The sequence below is a fragment of the Triturus cristatus genome, chromosome 4_2, assembly GCF_964204655.1.
Source record: "Triturus cristatus chromosome 4_2, aTriCri1.1, whole genome shotgun sequence".
NCBI classification, from domain to species: Eukaryota; Metazoa; Chordata; class Amphibia; order Caudata; family Salamandridae; genus Triturus; species Triturus cristatus.
In genome coordinates this window covers 241,530,858-241,556,778 of record NC_140586.1, presented here as the reverse complement: position 1 = coordinate 241,556,778, position 25,921 = coordinate 241,530,858, and the positions used below count along the sequence as shown (strand labels likewise).

Genomic DNA, 25,921 nt, shown 5'->3' with positions numbered 1-25,921 from the left:
GTCCGCACAAAGCCGGATCCCGCCAGTCTTTTTCAGCGCGACAACAATGGGTGCCACCCATTGTGACGAATCTGTAGCCTTAATAATGCCTTGATCACACAAACTTTGTAAAGTAAGTTTCAGTTAATCTCTAACACTCATTGGGACAGAACGCACTTTATGTGCTACTGGTTGAGCCCCAGGCGCTAATCTAATGTGGTGTTCAACACCTTTAACTAGACCAACTTGCTCACTAAACACAGGCTTGAACTCTGTGATTGTTTCCTTCAACATGTTTACATCTGTATCTGGTATAGTACATTCAATATTACATACAGGTAATTCTCCCACGTTAATTGGGTTCTCATCGCCTGGTACGAAGTATAGTCACATATGTGCTAAATCTGTCCATCCGATGATATTTTTCCCTTTTTCAGCAACATAAATTTTTGTTTCAGTTTCTTCCCCAAGACACTGTACCACACCAGAAAAATAACCAATCATATTTATGTCTTTCTCTCCAAAGGCTTTTAGATTGACGTCAGACTGTAGTATTTTTACTCAATCATTCGATAAATCATTAAAAGTGGTGTCTCTTAAAACCGTAATAGGTAAACCTGAGTCGGCCATAACATGAAGTGGAACGTTCTCAATTACAGCGAAACACAAAGGACCTTTTATAGAATTTGTATCTCCTTCACAGTCTAGGGTTATAATCACATTACTAAGGGAATTACTACATGAATCTATATCCGTTTCAACACAGTTTACATTTAGAGGTTTTTTTGCATTCCTGCACACTCCCTGAAAATGCCCTATTTTCTTACAAATGACACAGCGTTTGTTAATAGCAGGGCAACCAAGGAAATTCCCAATATGATTTTTAGATCTGCACCTATAACAGGAAAAAGGTTTGTTTCTTTTGTGTAAACTTAACATTTTTACTCTTAACATTCAAAGCACATACTGAATATTCTTGTTCAACATCAGAAGGAGTTATAAGATTAACCCCGGGTTTGGAGTCTTCTTGCATAGCTTTGCTAGATATAGCTGAACGTTCAATACTCAGAGCTAACTCAATAACTTCGGACAAAGATGGATTTTTGCATCCCAAAATTCTTTCCTTGATCTTATGAGATGCGCAATTAAATACAAATTGATCTCTGATATAATTGTCCGTTAAAGGACCAAAACCACATGTGGTCGCTAACACTCTGAGTGCCGATATGTATTCCTCTACTTTCTCATCTTCTTTTTGTTTTCTTTTATAAAAGTTATGCCGCTCCAGCATAATATTTAGTTTGTAGGAAAATTGTTTTTTAAGACGAGCAACCGCCTCCAAATAAACGTTCCATTGGCCGTTTCCAGAATGAGATGCTGGAGGTGGAATAGGTACAATACTGTAGCAAATCCTCTGGGCTGCTTGACCAAGGCATCCAAATAATAGAGCGAATTTACATGCTGGTGAATAGCCCACTCCATCAATAGCCACTAAATGGTTTTCGAATAGTCTGTACCACTCTGACCAAATAATTGGTGGACTCCCTGGTTTGCTTAACCCCTTGAGTGCCCCGCCCTTTCCCCGCCCTGTGCCGGCCCTTTCATTAGCGGGCGGGGTTCATGACGAGATAGTCTCGTCATGGGCACAGCGCAACCGCGGCCCATGACGAGACCATCTCGTCATGGGCACTCAAGAGGTTAAAAATAGGGGAGGTTGTGTTATCTGTTGAATATTAGCCATTGCGAATTAAACACCACACTGAATATAAAGCAGCTAAATGAAACTCAAAAGTGTGCGTGCCACCGAAGATAAACACGCTGGTAATGTAACTACTATAATCTGTAGAAATGTCTTGAGAAACGCTTCAAATATTGTATCTGAAAAATAATAGCGTGCATGTCGCTGAAATATAATTAAAAACGAACATGCAGAAGCGTGCGTGTCGCTGAAGATTTAAATTGGACACACTGCAATTGTACTAGCAAATTGGTAAACTGTAGAAATGTATTTAAAAACTGCTTTGGATATTGTACATAAAAATAATAGCGTGCGTGTCGCTGAAATGTAATTAAAAAAAAAGTAGAATATAACTGTGAAGCGTGCGTGTCGCTGAAGATTAAAATAGGACACGCTGGACGTGAATAAGCAAATCGAGTAGGTGTGTGTATCGCCGGAAAGTAAATAGTAGCCACGCTAAACAGGTGACTAAACTGTCATCGGAATTCGTGAAGCGAAGAAGCAGTAACGTAACTCTGCTTTACATGAGTCGCTTTGTTAAAAACACCCAGACCAAAGATGGCGCCACGTAACTTAATGACGTCGGCGCGTGCAAGAGACGTTCGATGCGCTCGAGATCAGTAGATCGTCGCGAGGGAGTAGAGCGTGAGCATGCGGGAGCTCCTTGAAGATTAAATAAAATACACGTACCTCTGCCAAATCTTACTTTGAAATTGTCAGTGAAGTCCTCCAAGTCTGAAACTCGTCGAGAGTACGTTGAGAGATCACCGATGAACAAAGAAGAAGTAGACGCAGGCACAAACTGGATATAAGGTAAACCAAGGCGTGGGTATGTGGGTGGAGTGGAGTCCGCTCGTCGCCAAATGAAACAATGGTGCAAGATAAACGTATCTTGTTTGAAGAGTTTATTTCAGGTAAAACTCCACCCAACACGGAGCGTCTTCCCAGCAGTGGCGGTCCGTCCATTGGGGGTGTTGGGGCGTTGCCCCCCTGACCGCGCCCCACGCCCGCAGCTTCCTCGGCGTCTCTGAACTTAAGTAAACTCTCAGTTTACTTAAGTTCAGAGACGCTGAGGGAGAACTGTCAGTCAGTATGACGTTGGACCACCCACCCCCTTCAGAGTTTGAAGGGGGTGGGCGGTCTGGCGTCATGTTGACTGACAGGCAGCCAGCAGCACACAAGTGCGCATGAGTGGTGACGGAGGGCGATTTTTGCACCGTACCCAGTCATGCGCACTAGTGTTTCCAAAGGCTGGCGCATGCCCATTAGGAGAGCGAGGGTTGAGCCAAGGTTCAAACCTCGGTCTCCTAATGGGTAGGCGGGCGGAGCGTAAGCCTGCTCTAAGCCAATCCTGGTGCTGCTCCAGCACCAGGATTGGCTGAGAGGGGTCTTGCAATGCCAGCAAGCACTGATGGGCTGTTCGTTCCAGTGAGTGAGTAGGCACCAGAACTTGAAGTAACGTACCCGAGGCGGCGCGGACCTGGACCTGCTCAGGATAGGTAGGATAATAGATTTTATTTAACCCCCCCCCCCCTCACACGACACGAGCCGCGACTTCAAACTTTGAAGGTGTAGACGTATAGCTTGATTTTATGTTGATGCATAATAACGCTGGAGATGATACGTGTGTCTCTCTCTTCACAAAAGCTGCTGAATATTGTTTATTTCCATTCAGAGCTTGCTTTGTGCGCAAAAGTAAAGACTATTGTCGGTTGAGTTACTCGGATCATGCGTCAGTCACATTTCACTGGGACTTAAATCCCTGCAGCCACAGGCGATCCAACTCAGAGTGTTTTCCAACCGCTGGAAAGTGTACTTTGCTGCGTGTTGTATTGTTTTAGTGCCCGCTAACTCGACCACGAGCTTTGTTAATTTATCTACCTGTTTATTCTACTTGAATGTGTTCTCTTCGGCTGCACAGCGTGGTAACGCCTATTGTAAGTAATATTATTGTATAACTAAAATATTACTGAAAGAACGCAGTTATAGACTTTTAAAAAATCTTGCAAACTTTTCGTATGCTGCCATAAAGAATGTAACTAGAGACTCGCTATCAAGTTGCGTTTTTGTATATGAGTTGAATACATGTAGGAGGTCAGAGGCGATTACATTTAATGTGAGGGAGTGAGCAAAAACGGCACCAAGTGGAGTCCAGAGAAGATGAGAAGGAGAGATATGGAAAAAGGAGAATGTGGATGGCAGGCAAAATAGAGGACTAGCGAAAGAGAGATAGGAACTTACAGGGGAAAAGAAATAAAGATCTAATGGAAGAGAGTTCCACAACGAGAGAATGACTTCAAAGAGGGGCTGTGCGAGGATGAGAAGGAAGAGCGAGATGGGTGAGAGAAAGAACTGATGGTAACAAGTCGAGGAGAGAAGGAAAGAGAGAGAAGGAAAGAAAGCGAGAGATACAGAAGGAAAGAAATAGAGAGAGAGAGAGTGGAGTGAGTAGCGAGGAGATAGACACTAGGTAAGAGAGACAACTCTTTCTGTTTTGTCACGTCATTTTAAGTCGTGAGTGCATAGAGCAGGAAATGTTGGCTTGTTTGGTGGCAGTGTTCTGATCTCGCCATACCCTTCTTTCTCCTGCATGCCACGTCACTTCATACATTATATTCCCGGTATGAAGAGATGTTTAGTGTGATTTTGTTTTGCCATGCTTTGTGTTAGTGAACTAGGACAGAAGAGGGCTGGGTCTGTGATTTAGCAGGCCGTGGAGCTCTCTGCCTCCTGACTGAGAGGAGGGGCTAGCTGGGGGCGCCAGCTTTGATGTTCAAGAGGGAAAGCAGCAGCGAATTCATCTGTACTGGGGCTCTTCAAGAAACAATTCGGAATGTGCAGTTTGATAAAGATAACAAAATACCTTCCATGGTAACGGAGAGCCCCAGATTTAAGCATGTGTCCCTAGTAAGGCGCATGGTGATTGCCCTATCCCTTGCCATCCAGAGCAGTTTGTGTGATGTAAATGAGAGGGGGACATGAGAACCCCGAAACAATGTTTTTTAAATTTCTCCTTGATTTTGTCTCCTGGAAGCTCCCAGAAAGGGGAAGGTGTGACCAGGGGTGCTTATGAGGTGGCACCGGGCCCAGTATGTCTGGCTGCGGGTTTTGCGTTTGTCACTTTGTGAGTAAATTGAGTATTTCACGTCTGCTTGCAGCTGCAGCGGTCTCTGTATACTTTTTTGTTTATAGGTCTTTAAGCCTAAACAAATGTTTGTTACTCGTGCTTTATGTGTGTACTTGAAAGAGTTTGAGTGTGTGTTTGTACTTGTGTTGGGGTAAAGTTGATGGATATAAGGATGTTATTACAGATCCTGTCATAATACTTTCGCAAGTGCTTTATCAACCTTCCTGCTTCCTCAAATTTGCTTGAAAATGCTCCATTTATCCACTCTTTTTTCAAAATTTTCTCGGAGGAGTTGTTAGGGCTTGCTCGCTCGCCTCAGTGTAGTACCATGATAACTTTACGCCACACCACTTTCAAATGTCACCAGCCGCCACTGCTACCCAGCTAGATGAACGAACAGCAACTGACAATTACCATTCGAACCTCTATCTAGTGGACACTCAATGCGTGAGCCACATTTAAAAGAATACAGAATGCATTTCTAAAGCATCGCGCGATGCATAACAATCTTACCCATATTACACTGGTGACCGGTGTCTTTGATTATTACAGAGGGATACGAAGGTAAATGAGAGAGAAAATGAGAGAATGAGAGAGAGAGACCGACCGACCGACCTACCTACCTACCTACCTACAAGACAAAAAATGGGCTAAGTGGAGAGAGGATTGACTGTAGAACAAGAATCAAGCTGGCAGCAGAGAGGGAGGCAGCGCCACATGTGAAACTGCTGCCCCAGTGGTAGAAATGGAAGACTGACTCATTTGAAAAAGTTTGTAAACCATCACTTTCTGTTTTGCAAATTATTAAGCACTACACCAGACGTCTGGGAATGTATTGCTGTAGTGTGCGTTTCTATTGCCTAACATCGCTGGAAGCTTTGTGGGCTGAGCTCCTTTGAGCATTTCACTGTACTACGACGTGATCTGTCTGCAGCGCTTCAGCAATACACTCACCGGCAACTCATGGTTATGGCCTCCAGCAGCAAATCCAGTAAACCTGTGCCTCTTTAAAAGCTCCTTCACTCCCCATCCTTGTCAACAACTTTCCTGCTGCAATTGGACAATCCCTCGTTTGACTGTCATACCTACCCAGCCCTGGAAAGGAGAGCGATGGGGCATTTTTAGGTCTAGACAGCTGAGCTTCTGAAAAATGCCTATTGCTTACAATATACACAGAGTGGAATTTGGTCTGCTCCTTTAAGCCACTAGCTTTCTTAGACCAGCCTCTTTCAGCCATTGTCTTGAGGCTTTATCATACACGTCTGTGCTTAGGCCAGTGAAATATTAATCTCTAACCTAATGGCAATCACTGTGTCGATCCTGCCGCCGCCATGCGAGTGTTTGTGTTGACCTGTTTAAGGGACTTGTTTACAAGTAAAGCCGTCGCTGCTGTCTCCTTACCTTGTGTCTTACTTGCGTTTTGCTCTAATATGCTGATTCTTTGTATGTTAGCACATTCATCTCAGCCCAATTGCCTTTACCAGCGCTTGTTTACTTGCTGCTTCTTTGCTCCCTAGATTCTGGTGTGTGTTTGTGAAGTCACAACCACCTGTACCTCCCTCCACCAACTGCTAAACCACGTGTCTGAGCAGCTTATGTACCAGTCAACGTTGTAATCATGCCTGTTATATATTAATAACTCAGGTAATTGGTAATATAGATCTAGTCAAACCTTTGTAAGAGAATGGAGTGCGTTCAATGGAGTCTGGCCTACACCACTTGGTGATTTCCCCTTCTACAGGCAACTGATCAGCGGGAAAACCACTTTTGGTAAAAACACTGGACATTCAGACTGGGTCTACTGTCTTTATCCGATCGCACAGCAGGGAATCGTAAAGTCAGGCAAAGCGCATGTATTTTAAGGCATACTTTTGGAAAGTGGAATTCAACCATGTATGTATGATCGTTTTCTTTCAACCATAAGAGCCTGAAGTAATTTAAAAAAATGTCTGTAGGCTTGGGTATCCCATGTTTTCATAGAAGTAAAGCTATATATTTTAGGTGCAGGTTTTTGAAAGTGTCAAAATGTTTGGGCAGCGCCTGTCAAATGTATGAATGTGAATGGACATGACTGAATCTGCTCTTATTCTATTGCCTTTTTAGGTGCAAGACTGGCACATGAATGATTCTGTCGCTACCCAGCCAGCCTTTCAGAGGTTATCCTAAGCTATGGCTGACAGCACCAATCTTTCATTCATTTATCCAAATTGGTGGGAAAATCTGCCATGTATGTTATCCTTACCCAGTCATGCTTTTAACACATGATCCTGGCATATGAGTAACTGTTCCTCACTCCTACCAGCCAGCCAGAATTTGCGTCTTTGTCTCAGGATTTCAAATGATGCTGGTTAACAAGTCAGAACTGGCTGCATATATCACTCTTGACATGGAGCCCCTAGTGACTGTCCCCCGCTCTTACCAACCTTTACAACTCAGGATAAGGAGAGGTAGTCATCCATGCAATGTCACCAAAATTATGTTTTTTAATAAGATACAGAATTGTGATTGCCTGTGTAAGCGCACAAGTTACCCCCAATTGACCACTTTCGACATAGTGTTTCCATTCTTGCATCTTTGGAATTATTTGATTTCTTCCCAGCACATGGACAGCAAGCTCGTAAAAAAGGCTTGAACAGGGGAACTGACAGCTGGCTCTCATATGGTCCTGGCCTGCAGAATTCCTTTAAGTGCAATGGGACAATGATTGCTATTGTGTGCTGGCCACTTGCCTTGAGTAAGGTAAACCACTTTCATGTCATTTAATTTCAGTCGCAAACATGAAAGAGAGAGTGACAACAGTTTTTCCCTGTGTTATTTATATCCATCCGTGAGTCAATGTCAATAAAACCAGATATTCAATCAGAAACCATATATTGGTATTGGGGAAGTCTGTGACTCCGACACAGTCCTATATACATGTGTGTGAGGAGTAGTGCAAGCGCGCTGGATGCACTATGGATTCCCGCATAAAACCTCCCAGGCCAGAATCTGTTCCTATACACAAGCAGCTTTTTGACTTCTCAATCCTCTGTGCTAGTTCCATTTTCCTGGACAATGTGTAAGCCCTGCAGCATCTCAGCATTGGTCCCATAGTGTTCTTTGCAATAGGGTATGTGCTGTACGGTTTCTGTGTTACTATGCCTCTTCTGTGTCTTGAAGAGAAGCAGGTCTGCTGCTGTACATATTCTGTTGGGAGGGAAACTTGCATTGGCGCATCGGCCTGCTGAAACGTTCTAAGTATTAGAAGTTTGTACTTCTTTTGTCCATGCTGTACGTGGGCAGTTTCTCAGTGAAACTTGATACAACTTTGTAAATAAGTATATATCTAACTTAAATACTGCAAAACTAGCTGCAAAGCATAGGAGCACAATACGCAATAATGCTTTCATAGTGGTTGTGCAGAAGCAGGGGACCGGAAGAGAGGAAATGGAGGCGAGGTGCTGCATTAATGGCATGGGGTGTTGGAGTGATTCTTACATAGATGGTTGGGGCAACGGGGTGGGTGTCGGTGCTGCAGGACAGGAGTGTGAAATCTTCAAAGGTGGCCGACAACCAGGTGGTCATGGTGTGCATAAGTGGAGAATGGATAGAGGCTAGAACCGGGTGGTCATGGTGTGCATAAGTGGAGAATGGATAGAGGCTAGAACCAGGTGGTCATGGTGTGCATAAGCGGAGAATGGATAGAGGCTGGAATATTGTGAAAATCTTTTCACTGAATCTAGAAAGATTAGGATGTTCTATAGGTGTTCTGAAGTCAAGGTGTAGTAGAACCTCGGAGCAAGTGACATTACATTCTACTTTTATGGGTTGCCTATCGTAAATTCATCCCCTCTTGTGGGGGTGGGGTGCCCTATGCTTGTAAATCACAATCTGGTACATAAGGTTTCATTTAGCAATTTAGATGTTTCACTGCCGTGTCCATACACATTTATGCAGAATACTGTTGGCCTTCAGTTTTTTTATTTGGACTGAAAAAGTATTAATTGAAAGATCTCAGCCTGGCCATTATGTGGTCCTAAGTGTGTTTGTACATTGTGCGGACAGTATTTTTCAGCCTTTTATGCTAGACATGGACTTCTAAGGAACATTGATGTAAGGTAAACTCATGAAAACCCAAGTGTAGTTTTGAAGGTAGCATACACATACATAAATAAGAAGTCCTTATTTGTACCTACTTATCATTAAGATTTTTTTGTTTTCATATTAATTGCACTCAATCCCTTATCTTTATGTACAAAAACAACTGATGTACTTTGCATATTCTCTTTCCTAATGATCTCTGATGTTCCATTAGTCCAATATGATTTATGATCAATTTGCTTTTCAGTACTTAGAGCAATCGTTCTAATTAAATTGCAGTATACATCATAAAAAGCATTTGAAAAGTGTCAGATTAGATGACTGACTTTATCACAATAAAATATTTGAATTTTCTTAGTTCACAAGTTAGAGAACATTTTGTATCTGAAATTAAATGCGAAATATGAATGGTTGAGCCCGTAAACGGTCCAGACCATCTTTAATCCTATCTGTCATCCTCCATCTCAATAATTGTGCAACTGGGTACCTGGCTGTGTGTAGCACAGTTGTTAGGCCCTGGAACATAGGTCTCCAGATTCCTCAATTTGTTTTATAGTAAGGGTAGCTGCGGTTTCCTACTAACTTTCTGTCTTGGTGTTACTTTCTACAGCTTTTTCATTAATGGCACACTTTTATCATTTCTATCTAATCATTGCGGTAGGGGTTCTCCACAACAAATGTGATCCAACTGAGGCTAACTTTCTTGCTGCTTGACTGAGGAGATAGTTGTAAGACTAGAATATTGATTTTGATTATTTAAAAATGGGAGCTTATGAAAATGGTATTGAGAGTGATCCCAACAATAAATATCAGCTGTACATAATAGTAGACACCGTGGAAATAAGGCAACGAGTCATTAAGTGTAGGAAGTTAATTGTATTTGAATCTGGGCCACTGAAGCACAATTGAAGGGATACGGGAATATCTTCTGATAAACCTGCTAGTGTTAATGTCCTGTAAATAAAAACAGTATTTGTTTTTTCACACCCTGCTAAGCTGCACACATTTAGGTTCTGTGAATACAATCAGATGTATGGAATTTAATGCTGATGGTCACCATATGTTTGCTAACTGTAGAGTTGAATAACTGCTAACAGAAGCTAGAGAACAGATTTTCTTTGGCCGTAAGATTCACCGTACTTCGATTGGAGCTAATAAAACTTTGGATGTATTGCCCTAACCATTTATTTTGTAATAATTGTACCAATCCTCTATGTTTTGATGGTGTAATTCAGTGGTTCTTAACCTGTGGTCCAAGGACCCCAGGGGGTCCTCAACACCTACTTAGGGTGGTGGGAGGGTCTGCATCTGTTTCATAAAATTAAATAATATTAAAATTAATACATTAAAATTAATATAATAAATTAAAATAAAGAAGCAACATTGAAAATGTTCAAACTTTTTCTATATTTGTGAAATAAACAAAAATATTTCGATATTTGAGCTTTTGCTTGTTGTATGCTTGTTTCTGAATTTCTGTGTAAATATTTTTAGGCTCAAATCCTGGAAATTGCAGAGGCCAGTTGTCCCTAGCTTCCAACATTGACTCAGTGGGGGTCCCTGGAATCTTTAAATGATTCGGTGGGAGTCCACAGAAATCAAAAAGTTAAGAATCACTGGTGTAGTTAGTATCTAAGGTTCATTGTCATAGTGGATGGTATCAAGATTGGATGGAGGTGGTTTGTTTTGGAAAATATCTACTTGTCTAAGAGATAGGGTCTTTCAGAAATCTACTTGTCCTGAAAACAAAATCAACTTGTCCCTTTTTGTACCATTCAGTGAGGCGACAAATTATAGTAGCATTCCCACTGTGTCAGAGTTCTTTTTGCCACCTTTTTACAGATGTACATACAGGACAAGAAGTAAGTGGGGAACAGTAGTTCTAGGGTTGAAATCCCTTGAGAGTCTGTGCGCACACATAAAAGACATATCTAAGGGAATTCTCTAAATCCTCTCCAATTTCTTCCCACACTGGAAAAGTTTGGAAATGTATTCCTGACACGGGCAGGAGTAAAACCTTTTTCCAGACCGAGGGGAAAAAAGGGGGTGTAGGGAAAGTGAATTTGCAATCACTCAGCAGATTTTTGCATGAGCAGAGACTCACAAATGTATATTTGCTTAAGTGAAAATTGAATTCCTGAAATTCTTAAATCTGCACCAATGTAAATCAGGCCTCCTGTTTATTTTCATGTTGCCCATAATGATTTTACAGTGATTCACCATTATTTTTTTCCATCTGTTTATTGTTTTTATTAAAGTACATCTCACAGCTTTACTACATTTCTATGTGATTTTGTTTGGGCATTTGACACAATAATCTTCAGTATAAATTTGAGTAATACGTTTCTGAAATGTAGAAGTAGACAACACTATACGCCTTTCTATTTATACATTAGATTCTCCCATTTACATGTGAGGTCAGGGTACACAGGGACCGAGCAGAGCGCACTAGGGGGCGACAAGTCTTACTGATTATAACAGGAAACCTCGGCAACTAACGGACTACAGCACCCACTCACTATAGATCACACAAAGGTTGATGATGATGTAATAAAATGATTGGAGCATATATAAGCGAAAGTTCAATGTAATGAAATGCATGCAAAACCCTAATAAAAAAAAATGAAATAATACATGTGAGGTCAGGGAATTGTTCTCATCGAATTCGATAATTTATTAAGACTAAACACCATTATAATGTAAGACTAAAGGTGAGACGAGTCAGAACACGTAGCATGAACCCCTGACAGACCCTCCACGCGACAACAGATAATAACTTTGAAGCACTGCTGCACGGTGGAAAGGTACTGGGAGAGATGGCGAGATATGTGACCGATATTGTGATGGTTACACCACCCCATTGCAAATGGAAATTTAGTGAGATGCGATTTTTTTTTTTCCCCCCTCCTCTTTTCCACTTTCCCCCACTATCTCCTCTATCGGTTCTCGTATATCCCCCCCCCCCCTGTTTTTTTCCCCCACTTTGTTCATTGTATTTCATGACGTTGAGCACGTATGTTATCGCAACCACCACGGTGTGCATTTACATGGGAAATGTGAAAACAAATAATATGATTGTGGTGCTACAGAAAAAATGTAAAACTAATAAAGAAATTTAAACAAAAAATAATGTAAGACTAAACAAACGCTCACTCGCTACATTTCCATTTCCCTCCACCCATCTGCCTCCCAGCTACGTCCCTCCAATTTACTTACTTGGTGCGTTGATTCAACCAACACCATTATATATGAAATATATGTTAATTTTGCTGTCTCTCTCTGTATGAATCCTGTTCAGGGTGTTGAAAAACCATTAATATTTAATTCCACCCCCCAGCCAGTAGATACTTCCTCTTACCCTTCCGTTCTTCCTGTTGAAGCAGTATGTGGTCAACTGTAGTACACTTACCGACATCTTGTTTCCACCGCACTATTGATAAAGCTCCACCCGCTTTTCAGTGCATTGCAAGGCATCTTTTGGCTAAATCTATGAACCTCTGCTGACATTCTTTGATTTAGTTCTGGGTAATAATTTCAAAGTGCCCTGGAGCCACACTGTAGGTCTCTGGTAGTTACCCTTTTCAATGTGTTCACAATTTGATTCCAGTAATCTGCCAAGTCCCTGCATGTCCAAATCATACTTGAAAAGTCTGCGTCTTGTGTAATGCATCTGCGGAAGCTGTGTGTGTACATCCCAAACTTATGATTAACTCTTTTAGGAGTTAAGTATGTGGCACGTAAGTAAGTAAACTATATATCTTTAAATCAAACATTCCTAGAGACTTTTTGAGTGTACTCCTTCGTTCTCTCCCACTTTTCATCGGTTAGTGCCCCGTCGCTGAAAGATTCCCATTGGGTTTTTACAGCCAAAAGATAATTTTTTGTCATGTGTTTTAAAGATTTATAAACCCAGGAGATTGATCTACTTCCCGACCCCATTGTGAGAAGAAATGATAATGTTTTGTGGGGCACTGCCCCCCTCTGGATTCCCAGACTTCCCATACTATGCTCCTTAGTTTACCATACAGTAAGAATTGCTAGGATGGTAACCCTAATTCATACACCATTTCTTCCATAGTGAACAATTGCTCCTCTTTGAAACAATCTCCTGTCGCTAACCGGGTCGCTTCTTTCCATACACGATAATAATCCTCTTGCCCTAATATCCAAGTATGTAGCAGGCTGTCAAGCGGAATGGAAGGAGAACATGTGGGTATTGTTTTGGTCTTGTATACACATCTCTACCAGCATCTGATCGCTACCATTGCCAATCTGGGGAAGTGTTAGTGTGTCATTTTACCTTTCAATAATTAAGTGAGGAGGGCGTTGGGAGGATCCTCTATCCTCGTCTCTGCCAGTCTGTAAGATTATGCCCATCCAGCCATCTGGCCAACCATTGTACCCGAGATGATGGATAATATGCTTCATACTCCAGTGTGCAAGTACCCTTTCTGGGAAGGGCGCCTTCAGAGCGGACCGTTTTCCTCTATGCTGCCCATTTCTCCCAATAAAATTATGCAAAAACTGTGATTCTCCATTTTGAATCTCATTTCAAATACCGATATTCATCAAACATGTTTTCACTAAATGATGCCTTTGAGAAATGCTGCTTAAAGTTACACAATAGTTATTTTTATGAAGTGGTAGTTTTTTGTGGACATTTTATTTTGAAAGCTAATAAGCACTAATCTTGTTTTCAAGCAAATGCACTTGCTTGCATGTAGTCGTCGAGAATTCTAAGAGAGTGATAAGTAGCCCCAAAAACATTTGCCAGCTTAAGTATCCATTGGATACTGGGACCACTCTCGGCTGGGCAAGCAGAGCTCACAGCAGTTTTATTAGAGCACTTGCCCTAATAGTAAAATATTTTCATTACTGTATCATATTCAAAAGTTTGAGCATCTTATACATGATGATATAACCATTGTCTGATTGGCAGTGAGTCCTCCTTCACAGACACATACTGTGATACTGTACACTGGCAGCAAAAGGTGTGTTGCTGTAGGGGGTACAGCCTACTTGTCCAATGGAAAAAATGAACAAGAAAAATTGCTATCTTTGACTGCTTACAATATGTCCTGGGCTTCACGCACTAGGATTTCCACGCTTGGATGGAATTAGTTAACAAAATATTTACATTCTTCCGCAGATGATACATTTTCATGCAATGAATCTAAATGGAACTTATTTCTATAGTGAATGGTTAACCTGAAAATCTTTTACGGGTCCGTACCTTCTTGGCCTATGATGGCCACTTGTGCTCCAGGATTTCTTTGTCAAAAGCACCATGTGGCATAACTGAGGAACCATATTATCAAGGCCTTGCCTTTTTGAATATCTGTTATGTTACAATAGCCACAAATATATATCTCTGTCTAAGGTTGTTACATTATCTTGGTCTAATACAAATGAAACCTATTTATATAGAGGTTGGTTGGCTTGAAGACAATCCCTCTTAGGGGGCGAGTTGAGTCTAAATACTTGGGGTTTAGCCTTCGAAAATTTACTTTCAGAAAACCATATCCACCCGCTTCTGGATGGGGATGTGGACAGTAAGCGAATGTTTTGCAATTGCCTATTTTAGTTCACAGCTGTTTACTACATGCAAATAAATTCATGAACATTGCATTTAACTAATAATGATCGCATTCAAACACCCTGTGCATACCCAGATGTTCACTAACAAAGTGGAATTTAATTAGAGATTCAATAAAGGGGAGAACAGACATACTTGGCTCTATATGAACAACTTAAACGAAGATTAATTAGAGGTTCAATAATGGAGAGAACACACTTTTTTGTCTCCCCATGAACAGCTTAAAAGAACAAGCATCATGGACAACATAAACAACAAGTACTGGCCTAGCCAACAAATCTGGCTTTAATATGTTAATGCAAGCACAGAGAGGCATGCAAAAATGCTTTTGGCATACATTTCACACACAAATGCTGTTTAGCACTTTAAATCTGTATCTATTGATTTGCCAAGGCTGGGGGAAAAGAAGCAGAGCATAATTACTTTCAGTATTGAAAGCATATATGAGATAAAGAAGAAGTGATTGTGACGAACAGTGAAGTAGGATTGAGCGTGCTTTTCACATGTAAAATAGTCTCTCATGCATGCCATTGGAAGCATTTCCTAGAGGATGAAAGGAACATCAAATATCCCATACTATGAGCTGAGAGAAAGATACTCCTCTGGTTGGAGCCAAGGTCAACCATATGTATGTTTTAAAGAATCAATAACAATAGATCTGTTATGCAAATGCACTGTCAAGCCAGACGTAAAAAGGAATTAGGATAAACAAGCATTGATAAAGCCAATGAGTCTTGCCTTGTCTGCCTGCTTTTTGTCTTTGTCAGTGCTTGTTTAGTTCTGTCATGGTTTTGCAGAACTTTGTTGGAGAAGCTGCCAATACTGCGTCAATCAAAAAAACTAAAATGGTTATAAACATATGCGTCAATCAAAAAAACTAAAATGGTTATAAACATAAAAAAAGTTATTTTTGTCTCAAAAAGCACACATGGTAGTATTCCCTGGTACTGACGGGAGCTACTTTGTTTGTGTATATTCTTCTTATGAGAAGGCAAGATGCCAGCACTCACAGTGAAGTTAACCAATGGCGGAAGTGGGTTGAGCCTCTGCCACATGCTGTAGTGCGTGGAAGCAAAATGTAAATGACACAAGAACAGACCATTGCATGAAGGGGGCTAGCTGAAAGCTCCTATAAAAAGTGTATTATGTATATAGTTTTAGTAAATTCAAAAGGTCTTGGCTAATGGTGGACCTAAAAAGAGACCATACAAAGCAGACCCAACATTGTTGTGTTTAATTATATAACAATAACAGTAACTTAATTCATGCAATGCCTTTTCTGCTGCAAACTGTGTGGCCTTTTATTGCTCTATATAACAGCTGTACTCTTGCTCGACTTGATGATACTTCGTTTATAGACCTTGTAAATGGAAAGATAAAATCTTCAGAAGATCAGCCAGGATTCAATTTTGTGCCTTCCAATCACACGCACGCCTTTGCAGTGGGTGTGTTTTTCCACTAAGCAGTGTTACAAGCGTGTGATAGAGGAATGCTGTCATTGCACCTGGTATTAGGGCATATGTCTGTTACAATAATTGCCACCCTCAAAATGAACTTGGGAGACAAGGATTCATTGTTATTGCCAGACTCAAGATGAATTCGGTAGACAAGGATGCCTTGTTAAGTGGCTGAAAAGTATCTCCTGTGGGTGACGTCTAGGCCAAGATGTCTCCAATAGGACAGTGATATGCAGAATTGCAGGCAGGTGCAATGCTCAGTGAAATTTCAGCGCCTTCAGGTTTTTTGACCCTTGAAGATTAAACTGATTCTGTTTATCTGAAGTGGGATATTGCTTCCCGGACCAATAACTCAAAATCCAGTATTTCGTTGATGGACTCGTCCGTGCCCATTGCGCGTAAACCGATTTTTCCTCAACAATCTTCCAATCACTCACTGCAGTTTTTAAGGCACACACATGACATTGCCAGGATACTTCTTCCATAAGGTTCACAATTCGGTGTCACTTGAACAGAATGCCAGGTTGACGGTATTTAACTGCTGATTTTGGCCTTAAGTGGGTACTAGATAGTTGTTTTATCACCATGTTCAGAACCAGGTACGCCCTCAAATCCTAAAATGAATAACCCAAGGTTTTTTAAAAGAATGCTTACTTTAAGTATAAGTCCTTTTGTAACTTAACAAGCGAGAACTATTCTTAAAATTTTGAGCAAATATTTTATTATGTTGATAAAAAAACATTGAACTCTTATCCTGGATGTTTTCAAATGATAAACGCAAGGAGATGATGGACGGAGCGCTGAAACTTTTCAGACATCTACCCCCAGTCACAAGCATCCTGGGACCGGAGATGACAGAACGCTGGAAGTTTTCGGGGAAGACCTGTGACTGGGGGTGAGTGTCTGAAAAGTTTCAGTGCTCCGTCCGTCATCTCTTAGTGTTTGCTTTGTTCGCCCTAAGTTGGCATGGTATGCCCAGGCGTGGGTCACTTGCTCACTTTGCCACTGGATTCAAGCTAGCCTAGCTGATGAGGGGTGTTACCCCAAAACCGGTTACAGGATGCTTGTCTCCAGTCCAGGGAAGATCTGGCTTGGCAGCTCGGGATGGACTGTTCCCATGAGGCACAGGGCCAAGACTGATTTGCATATAGCTGGGTCTCAACTGGGGTGGAAAAATGAGCTAAAGAAAAATGATGGCTTCAACACAGATCTGTGACTGGTGGTGAGTGTCTGAAAAATGTCAGCGCTCCGTCCATCCTCTCTTTGTGTTGGCTTTGTTTTCAAATGATCCAATTGCCTTGTCCATTTGTTTATTATTCAATTCCGCAGATGCTTATTGACATATTGCTCAACACAGACAACTTGAAGACCACATTTTTTTGTTTGAATTTGTTAATTGGGTATTACCAATTGAGATACAGTTTGACAAAACGTCTTATTCAAATTGCATGCATACACATATTTGTATAATTTCTGTTAGCAGTTTTGTATTGGCATTTGTATTTAAACATAGTTGCTGCTTATCTTTATTACTTTCCAGTTGATACATGCTCATTGGTTCAGTCTGCATTGTTCATATGCTTTCAGTAATTTAACTGTGAAGCTGTACCCTTGGTTTAGGAGCTATGCCTGTCCACGCAATTACTGAGATTGTGTTATAATTTCCCGGTTGTAGGGCTGAGCTCCCTTCCGACTGGTACCGGTTTCATAACTAACAGCTTGTATACCTAACTACTAACTGTGGTGTATAATTGGGGTGATTATTAGGGGTCAGCGGGGGTATGTGCAATCATCCTTTGTTTGATTGTTCGTGTTAAGTTGCCGGTCTATGGCTGTGCACCGAGGGGGGTTGAGGTCACTTCTCCTGAGCTATCTTCAGGTTGCAGTAGTTGTGCTGACTGTAATATGAACTTCCTGGTATGTGTTCGATCCAACTTGTTGTGTCTGTCTTCAGACCGTATTGAGGGTGCTTGTGCTGTCTGGAGCTTGGATGTCTCGGGTGGCTCTTCCCGTGTGGTCTGTTGTTTGAATTGGTGTAAAAGTTGTGCCCATTCCATGGATATGTGATATTTACGTGTTCCTTTCACTTCCTCGTCCCTTAGTGCTTCCTCCTCCGCTGCACCCTACTTCCTCACTGCTCACACCCTTGCCTCCACTGGGGGTCCCTCCGGAGATCACCAGTACATGGCTATTCCTCTCTTTGCCAGTAGTATAGAGAGGGACATGAATCGAATCTGCACCTTATCTGTTTTTCATCTCCTGAACACACCCAGTGCGCTTGCTTCCCATGTGTTCACGTCTGTAATGTTCGTTGTTGCGCGGACCGCCTCTTGTATGTAGCCCCAGTACAGTTATATTGTGGGGCAACCCCAGAACATATGTCTAAAATCCGCTTCAGGAGCCTGACATCGGGGACACAGGAACTGTGTGTCTGGGTAGAAGCGTCATAGGCGCCCTGGCGTTAGATATGCCCTGTGTAAGATGTTAAATTGTATGTTTTTAAATCGTGCGTTTCTGTACACTTTTTTGGGGTATTCTATGGCTTGCTCCCTTTCCTTGTCATTTAGTGGCTGACCTATTTCCCCCTCCCACGTCTGCCTTAGCGAGTTTAGTGGTTTGAGTATAAGTTCCCGGATGGCTTTGTATAGCTATGTGACTAAGAGTCTGCCCGCTCCCAAATGCAGTATTGTGTGTATTACTGGGTGTGTCAGTGGTTCCCCCTCAGTAAAGTCCCAGAACGGGCGGCTGCTGGCTATAATTTGCCTGTGTAGTAGGAATTGCCCTTGGGGGACGTCATACTCCTCCACTAGCTGATTATAGGGATGTAATGGTCCGTCCACGAAGAGAGATTCCAGCTCGGTTAACGAGTGGTCAGTCCACACTCGTAGGGTCTGGGCTGTGTAGACTTACAGACCACATTTGACGGGTCAACTCAGCTGACCGAATAGCATTCACTCTGACTTTATTGAAGCCCCAAACCATGCGAAAGCCCCAGCCTAACAGCTGTTGCGCATGAAACACACATTTGCTCTCTCAAACGAAGTTGTGAACAAAATGCAAAGGCTGTTTCAAACGAAGCATTGGATGACATACTAATGGGTCGACTGTCTACAACGTAGTATTGGAAAAGTGGATCAGTGGATCACCAATTGGTCTACAAACCACAATTCAATATGGATCTGTGAAATAGAACAAATAAACAAAAGAGACCAACATTTTGGATAATTTGAAAACAGATCCAGAATAAGAATTTATATTTTATTTTAATATTGCTATCATAAATATTTACTCATATTTTAAGTGTACATCTTACTTGATTAAGTAGAAAAAGACCTGTCATTTATATTTAATGTTAATGTTCTTTAAAAAAAATCGCTGTAGCAAGCATTGCTGCACTGCGTGGATATACAAAAGCCAGATACTACTGCGAGTTTTCTGAAATGTTAAGGACCCTTCTGTTAGATTTTGACTTCTAAAGACAGTGGGGTCGAACAGTCCAGTCTTATCCTTGGATGTGGTTGTGGTGATAGAACATCTAGTAGGGGCAGCATAAGTATCGCTCACAATAGACGGACTGTCCAAGCATTTTGTTTCTTATTAGATAATGGATTAAGATTTTTTATGTTACGTAATATGCACTTTTAGCGTTCAGAAGTTCTGTGGCATTAAATTCCTTGGGATTTTCACACTAAATTATTTATGCTAAGGGAGGTTGGAAATTACAAATTTAACTTTGAATTAGCCAAGAGTTCTCCATGTTGTCCAGTGTTGCACTGGTGTGGTCTTGTATTTTACAGCTCATTGTCCTTTTTTTGAGCATTCAGAATCCACAGGGGGCTAGTCATGTTGTGTGGGGACTACCAGTTGGTAGAGGTACGGGCACTGCGGATTTATCACGCAATCTGTCCATTCTGGAAGGCAGGCCGGTTGGGTGCCTGTGGCAGTGTGAGCATACCTGCTCTTGCTCAGCGGGTACTGCCAGAGCACTGAGGTTGCAGCCAAAAGCTGCAGTCGAAGTCACGCCGGCTTAAAGGAAGGTCTTGGGGTGCTGGGTAGATGGTGTCTCATCTACAACTTTTCTTCATTGTTCCGCAGATGTCGGCTCTCAAGTGCATCTACTGATCAAACTGCAGAGAGTCCATAGGTGTTACAGGCCTGCCCACAGGGTGCCACTCACAGGGTCACGCAGCCTCACATATTTGGGGAAAGAAAGGGTTCGGAGCAGTGGTGGGCATTCTTCTGGAATGCCTTTTGCAGGATCATATGCAGGGCTGCAGTGCTTCCAAAAACAGTCTGTTCGGGTGTTCACTGTGACTCAGCCTACACCTTCTTGTGTCTTTTACAATCTTGGCTCAACATAGCAATTTTAAGCACCCCAGAGTTCCACGGTCACTCATTATCTTGGACTCTAGCAAAGCATGGAAGGTCTAAGCTCACAAAGCAGTCTATTGCTTTGTCAGCTGATCCCAACGCCATAGATCTGCTCCACAGTCGGACTGATTTAGTTCTATCCTCTTCAAGGAAAACAGCAGTGTTTCTCTGCACTGATGCTCAGACATTCACTGAATGAAAAGGTGAATGCTGGATAAGCGACAGGGGGGTCACTTTAATCCAGTCTTGGGAGGGACAGTTGGCATTTGCAAATGTCCATTTAAATTGAAATCATGCGCCTAACTTTGAGGGGGAGGCCAATACTTTGAGGGTGCATTCTTTTAAATAGGAACATCTCCATGGCAACCATTCAGAGGTGAAACTGCCACCTTCCTATTTGTGCAGTTCAGGCAGACTGTCTGCTTACGACACCACAAATAGAATACTGGGTGCACCATCAGACTAGTCTTTTCTATGTTACGGGTGCCTTTTGACTAGGACACCCTGCCAAAGCCCATGTCTTGGTGTTGTGTTCTCTCAGATCACATCTTGACCTGCTGGAACTGGTTCAACTTTGCAGCTAGAATACAAAAGGTCCTTCTAGGTATGTGATTTCAAAGGCCGAGAGAGTGCTTGCCTTTACACTGTGTTCCTAAAGGAGGGGGCATCTATGGGAACAGTGTGGGAAACATGCTACAAGAGGGGGTGCAGCAATTCCTGCTATCACTAACATAATGGAGCAACCTACAGCTCCATACATCCAGGAAGTCCCCCTATCCGAGGGTCCTCCTTATATGTACCTATGTGATGTTATGCACTCACAACATATACTCAGTGGCATGGGCTGGTCAAGTTATGACCTACTACACAGATGTACCAGGAAGAGTCAGTAGACAATCGCCACAGAGTGGTTTAGGTAAATAGGCTTTCGCCTTACTGCTAGAATCAGCTGTCACCAAGAGTTAGTGATGGTGTCGCATTCTGGGCAAACGGATATTGGTCTTATATTGGTTTCACTTTCTTTCGTCGATAGGGCTGTCTTGGTTTTCTTGGTGATATGTAATTTGTGGGTGAACTCAATGTCCAGGGTCAGTTCAAATGACTTGGTGGTGGCAAAAAGATTTGGATTTAAATCCATCCAGACTCATGCCTTTCTGCCAGACTTTTAAAACAAACCCCAAGTTTCGTCCCCAACATCATGTATAACATTACCTACCCCTGTAAAATATAGATTTAGTACCAACCTGCAGTATTTGTTGAACTCTGTTGTTGGCCACTTCATTGGACACTAGCATTTTAGTCTAGGAAAGTGAGTGTCATACTTCAGCATGGCTCTCATCTCATACTCATTCTTCTGAGACTTTGGGTGCTTTGTTCTAGATATAAATCCCTACAGTGGATGGAGGAGATCAGTAACTAGTTCAAGCTCTCTCAAATATCTTTTGAGGGTATTTACACCCACAAGCTGATTGCCTTTACAGGAAAGTCATCAGGTAGTTGTATTTATTTATTTGTTCTTAGGTCGTGTGTTATCCAAGACCTCTTGATTTTACTAAAATAATATAATACACTTATAGAGCATTCAGCCAGCCCTATTCATCCGTGGGTCTGTCCGTGTGTCATTCACATTTTTGTTCTGTCCACCACAGTATACTGCATGTGCCAAGGGGGTGAGCCCACTTCATTCGTTGGCTTACTTCTTTATGGGTGACAACAGTCTGCTCTTTCACAATGTGCACATACACACATAAAGTTGTCCTCTTGTACAGGTTTACAAAAAAATTCCCAAACATTGGCAAAGCCAAAAGTTAGCAACCCACAAGAGACCTTTTGGCTTTGCCAGTGCTTGTTCCGAATTGGGGAGGCTGTTATTGCCGTAAAGTATGGGAAGTTGGATTTTAACTGTTTGCTTGTAGAAGACTGCTTGCAAGGGTTTGCAAAACATGTTTGGTGGTATTTGATATTTGGGAGCACAGTCATGTTGATAATCTCCATTCGGTATTGCTATGTAATAATTTGAGCATCATTTTGTCTTAATTTTTCATCCAAGGTTGTTAGAAATTGGGTTTTTGGTGGTGAGGGGAGGAAACCCTACTCAAGCAACAGCCCCAGTCCTTGTCAGGGTGAACTGCAAAAAGGCAGTTAATTAACCTGTGCTTATCCCTACCAAAGCTTGGCACAAAAGCAGTCAGGCTTACATTCTAGGCAATGTGTAAAGTATTTATGCAGCACACAAACAGTAATAAAGAGAAAAAAGAACAAAAGAAAAATCTCACACCAATTTAGAAAAAAAGAGTACATTTTTATAAATTTACACCAAAACATCAAAAATCCAATTAGTAGAACCAGAGATGTTCAATTTTTTATAGGTTCAGGTAAAAATTGTGCTTAAAAGCACAAAGCGCCAACTTTGATTACCTTGCCCAACCAGGACAAAGCCACAAGTTCAGGCCAACGACGATAGAATGCGGGCTGGATACAGGGCCCAGTATAGGCATGCTGATAATTCTACCATGTGTCCAGGATGTAGGGTGCCACGCATTTTCAGTTCCCAGAAGCTATGCTGGGTCCTGTGTAGAACTGCATCACGCTTCTTCGGTTCAAATGAGGAGCTTCGATGCGAGGTCCATGTCGAGTTGCATCACGCTATGCCGGTTTTGATTAGGAGCTTCGAGGGCTGCGTCAGTTCCGATGGAGACCATAGCTGGGCTGGCAGAGCACCTTTTATCCCTACTTCCAAGCATCCAGGACTGGAGAGTCACCACTCCCAGCAGGCAGAGTCCACATCAAGGGTTCAAGGGTGATTGGAGTACGATCAGCGAACTGCTATATATCAGTACCGGTCGTAGCTTGCCCTTTGAATCGGAGGTATATCTGCTGCACCAGTTCCGCAGAACTCCGGCCATGAAGGTGACATCCCAGTTTCTGGATCTGGGAATAGCGGTTGCCAAACGATTGCTCGCCAGAAGATGGAAGGCGCAGGACCCACCCCACGTGCAGGCATGGAGACACTCGCTCTATGAATGGGCTAGGGCAGAGGGGACCGCCATCAGAAAAGAGGAAACGTTGGGATTAAGGAAGGAGCCAATAGCTGCTCAATGGGAAGGTCTACTCCAGGCACTTCAGAGGGTTGAGAAGGAGCACATGAGGGGACAACCTGAGGGGAGAGACGTAGGTCCAGGGTAGATACTGGAGTCTATAACCTGGTGTGACCGCGTTGTTTCATGTATGTGTTATTTCGCATCATCATCAGTGGAGAAAGCGATAAATGCCGTTGTAGGGGGATAACAGCCAATCTGTAATGCTGGGCGAGGTTACTGGGGAAGACAAGATGGGAGGAGGAATGGGGACACCACTACTAGTGCCGGTCTGAGTTGGGATTGTTGGGTGTTAATTGTTTTTATTCTGCTATGTCTGTTTGGCGGTCCATGAGGAAATAACAGAAGGACTTCTACATTGGACTCTCGAAACTATGTAGTCGCTGAATAGTGATGCATCCCATACACGACAAGAACTGAATGTTATTCTTGTATCTAACCTGGTGTGGCGGCCGTGCCATGGATTGTTACGAGGCTCAACATGTGGGCGATGAGAACTTGTATCTATCGCTATTAAGTGCCACCATGCATGGAGTGTAAATAGTTTATGATGCCTTTCATGTATCTGTAACCTTCAAAATTTCAATAAATAAAAAAACAGATTTAAAAAAAAAAAAAAGAAAATCAAGGGTTCAAGGGTGTTGAAGATTTTTTTGTCCATATAGCTCAGAACAGGAGGCCAGCCAACTAGCCCTTGGAGGCACTCTGATGGTCCTGGGTTCAAGGAGCTGGTCCAGTAGCCCTACCTCAGCTAGCAGAGCAACCTTTCTAGCAGGCAGGGCAGCTGAGCAGCTGGCTATTCATTCTTACAGTAAAGCAGCAGAGCAGCTCGGCAGTCCTCCGTGTAGCAGAGCAGCAGGGCAGTCCTTCGGAGTCTTTCACAGGTCCAGAAGTGATCTAAAGAGTGGGTCTGAGGGCTCTATTTCTATACCTAGTGCATCCTTTGTAGTGTGATACACTTCTGAAGGCTTCTCCTCACAGAAGTGTCTGGAACCACGGCTGAGAGGAAGAAACTTCCAGTCTGTCTGCAGGCACAACAGGCTAGTGTGAAATCCTTGTGTGAGAGCAAGGTACAAGTAGGGCTGTGCACAGCTCCTATCTCCTTCCCATTCTGCCTGAGATAGCCCATCCAGGCACACATTGGCCCTCTATTGTGTGGTTATCTGGGAAGGAATACACAAATGGCATCTGCCAACTACCCCCAGTCATGTGACCCAGGAAGAGGCTGCAGGCACCAAATGGCTAGGACAAGAAAGTGCCACATTTCTAAAAGTGGTATTCGGAGAATTGTGACTTAAAATCTGACTCTACCATTAAAGAAGATTTTAAATTACAATTCCCCAGACACCAAACATGGGTTTTCTTCCTGCTCCACATCAAATGTTATCACTTATTAAATGTGATAAGGTAATCCAATGTTCTAGTAGAGGAGAGGTAGGTCTCACAGTAGTAAAAACACTAATTTGTGAGTTTTTCATACCAGGACATGTAAAACTCAAACATACATGTCCAGCCTTTTAATTGCAATTCACCGTGCCCTAAGGTCTATGCAGGGCCTACCTTAGGGGTGACTCATATGTAATAAAAGGTAGTTTAAGGCTTAGCAAGGGGGTTATTTTGCCAAGTCAATGGGCTGCAATTGCAGACCTGGAACATGATTTAAGGGCTGCCTAAGTGGGTGGCACAATAAGTGCTGTCTGGCCCAGTAGTAGCATTTAATTTACAACCACTGGGTATATGGTATACCACTTTACTAGGGACATACAAGTAAATTAAATTTGCCATCGGGCCCACTAGTAGCATTTAATTTACAACCGCTGGGTATATGGTATACCACCTTACTAGGGACATACAAGTAAATTCAATTTGCCAATGAGGTGCAAGCCAAATTAACCATGTTTTAGGGATTGAGCACAAGCACTTTAGCACTGGTAGCAGTGGTAAAGTGCACCGAGTATGAAGGCCATCAAAAACAAATCCAGAAAAAATAGGAGGGGTGATGGGGAGATTTTGGCGGAAGACTGCCCTAAGGCTGACGGGTCTAACAAAGGTCATAGAAGAAATGGCATTAATATCTATGTGTCAAGATTTAAGATTTCCACGCATTTTATGGCACCTTTGTGTAACAGCATTTCAGAAAGTTTAACCAAAGCTTTATCACAGAAATGCGAGGATTTTAGATTTAGAATATATGGTGGTACAAAACTGAATTCATATTGGTAAACAGAAACAGCAAAAAAATATAGTCCACATAGATTGATAGGTTATGTCGATTAGATTGTCTCATTCTAGAACATTGCACTGGTTGGATGATGCAGGGAAAGGTCAACGTGCAAGAATGAGATGTGTAGCCCTGTTTGGTTCCTTCAGATAATTCAAAGAAAACTAACGAAACTCTATTTATTACAGGGAGGCCTGTATTATTTCAGGGAGGCCTTTAATCTGTAGTATAGTGTCAACTCTGTTAACAGCAGA

At 42.2% G+C, this 25,921-nt stretch overlaps 1 protein-coding gene and 1 long non-coding RNA gene across 5 annotated transcripts in view; one reads left to right on the top strand and one right to left on the bottom strand.

Moving 5' to 3' along the window:
• TOM1 (target of myb1 membrane trafficking protein) overlaps nt 1-25,921 on the top strand; it is a 335,348-nt gene that overhangs the window by 88,011 nt on the left and 221,416 nt on the right. The gene's annotated exons all lie outside the window — the stretch shown is intronic.
• The window catches only part of LOC146833536 (uncharacterized), a 184,318-nt gene that overhangs the window by 33,147 nt on the left and 125,250 nt on the right, over nt 1-25,921 (bottom strand). The window lies entirely within an intron of this gene.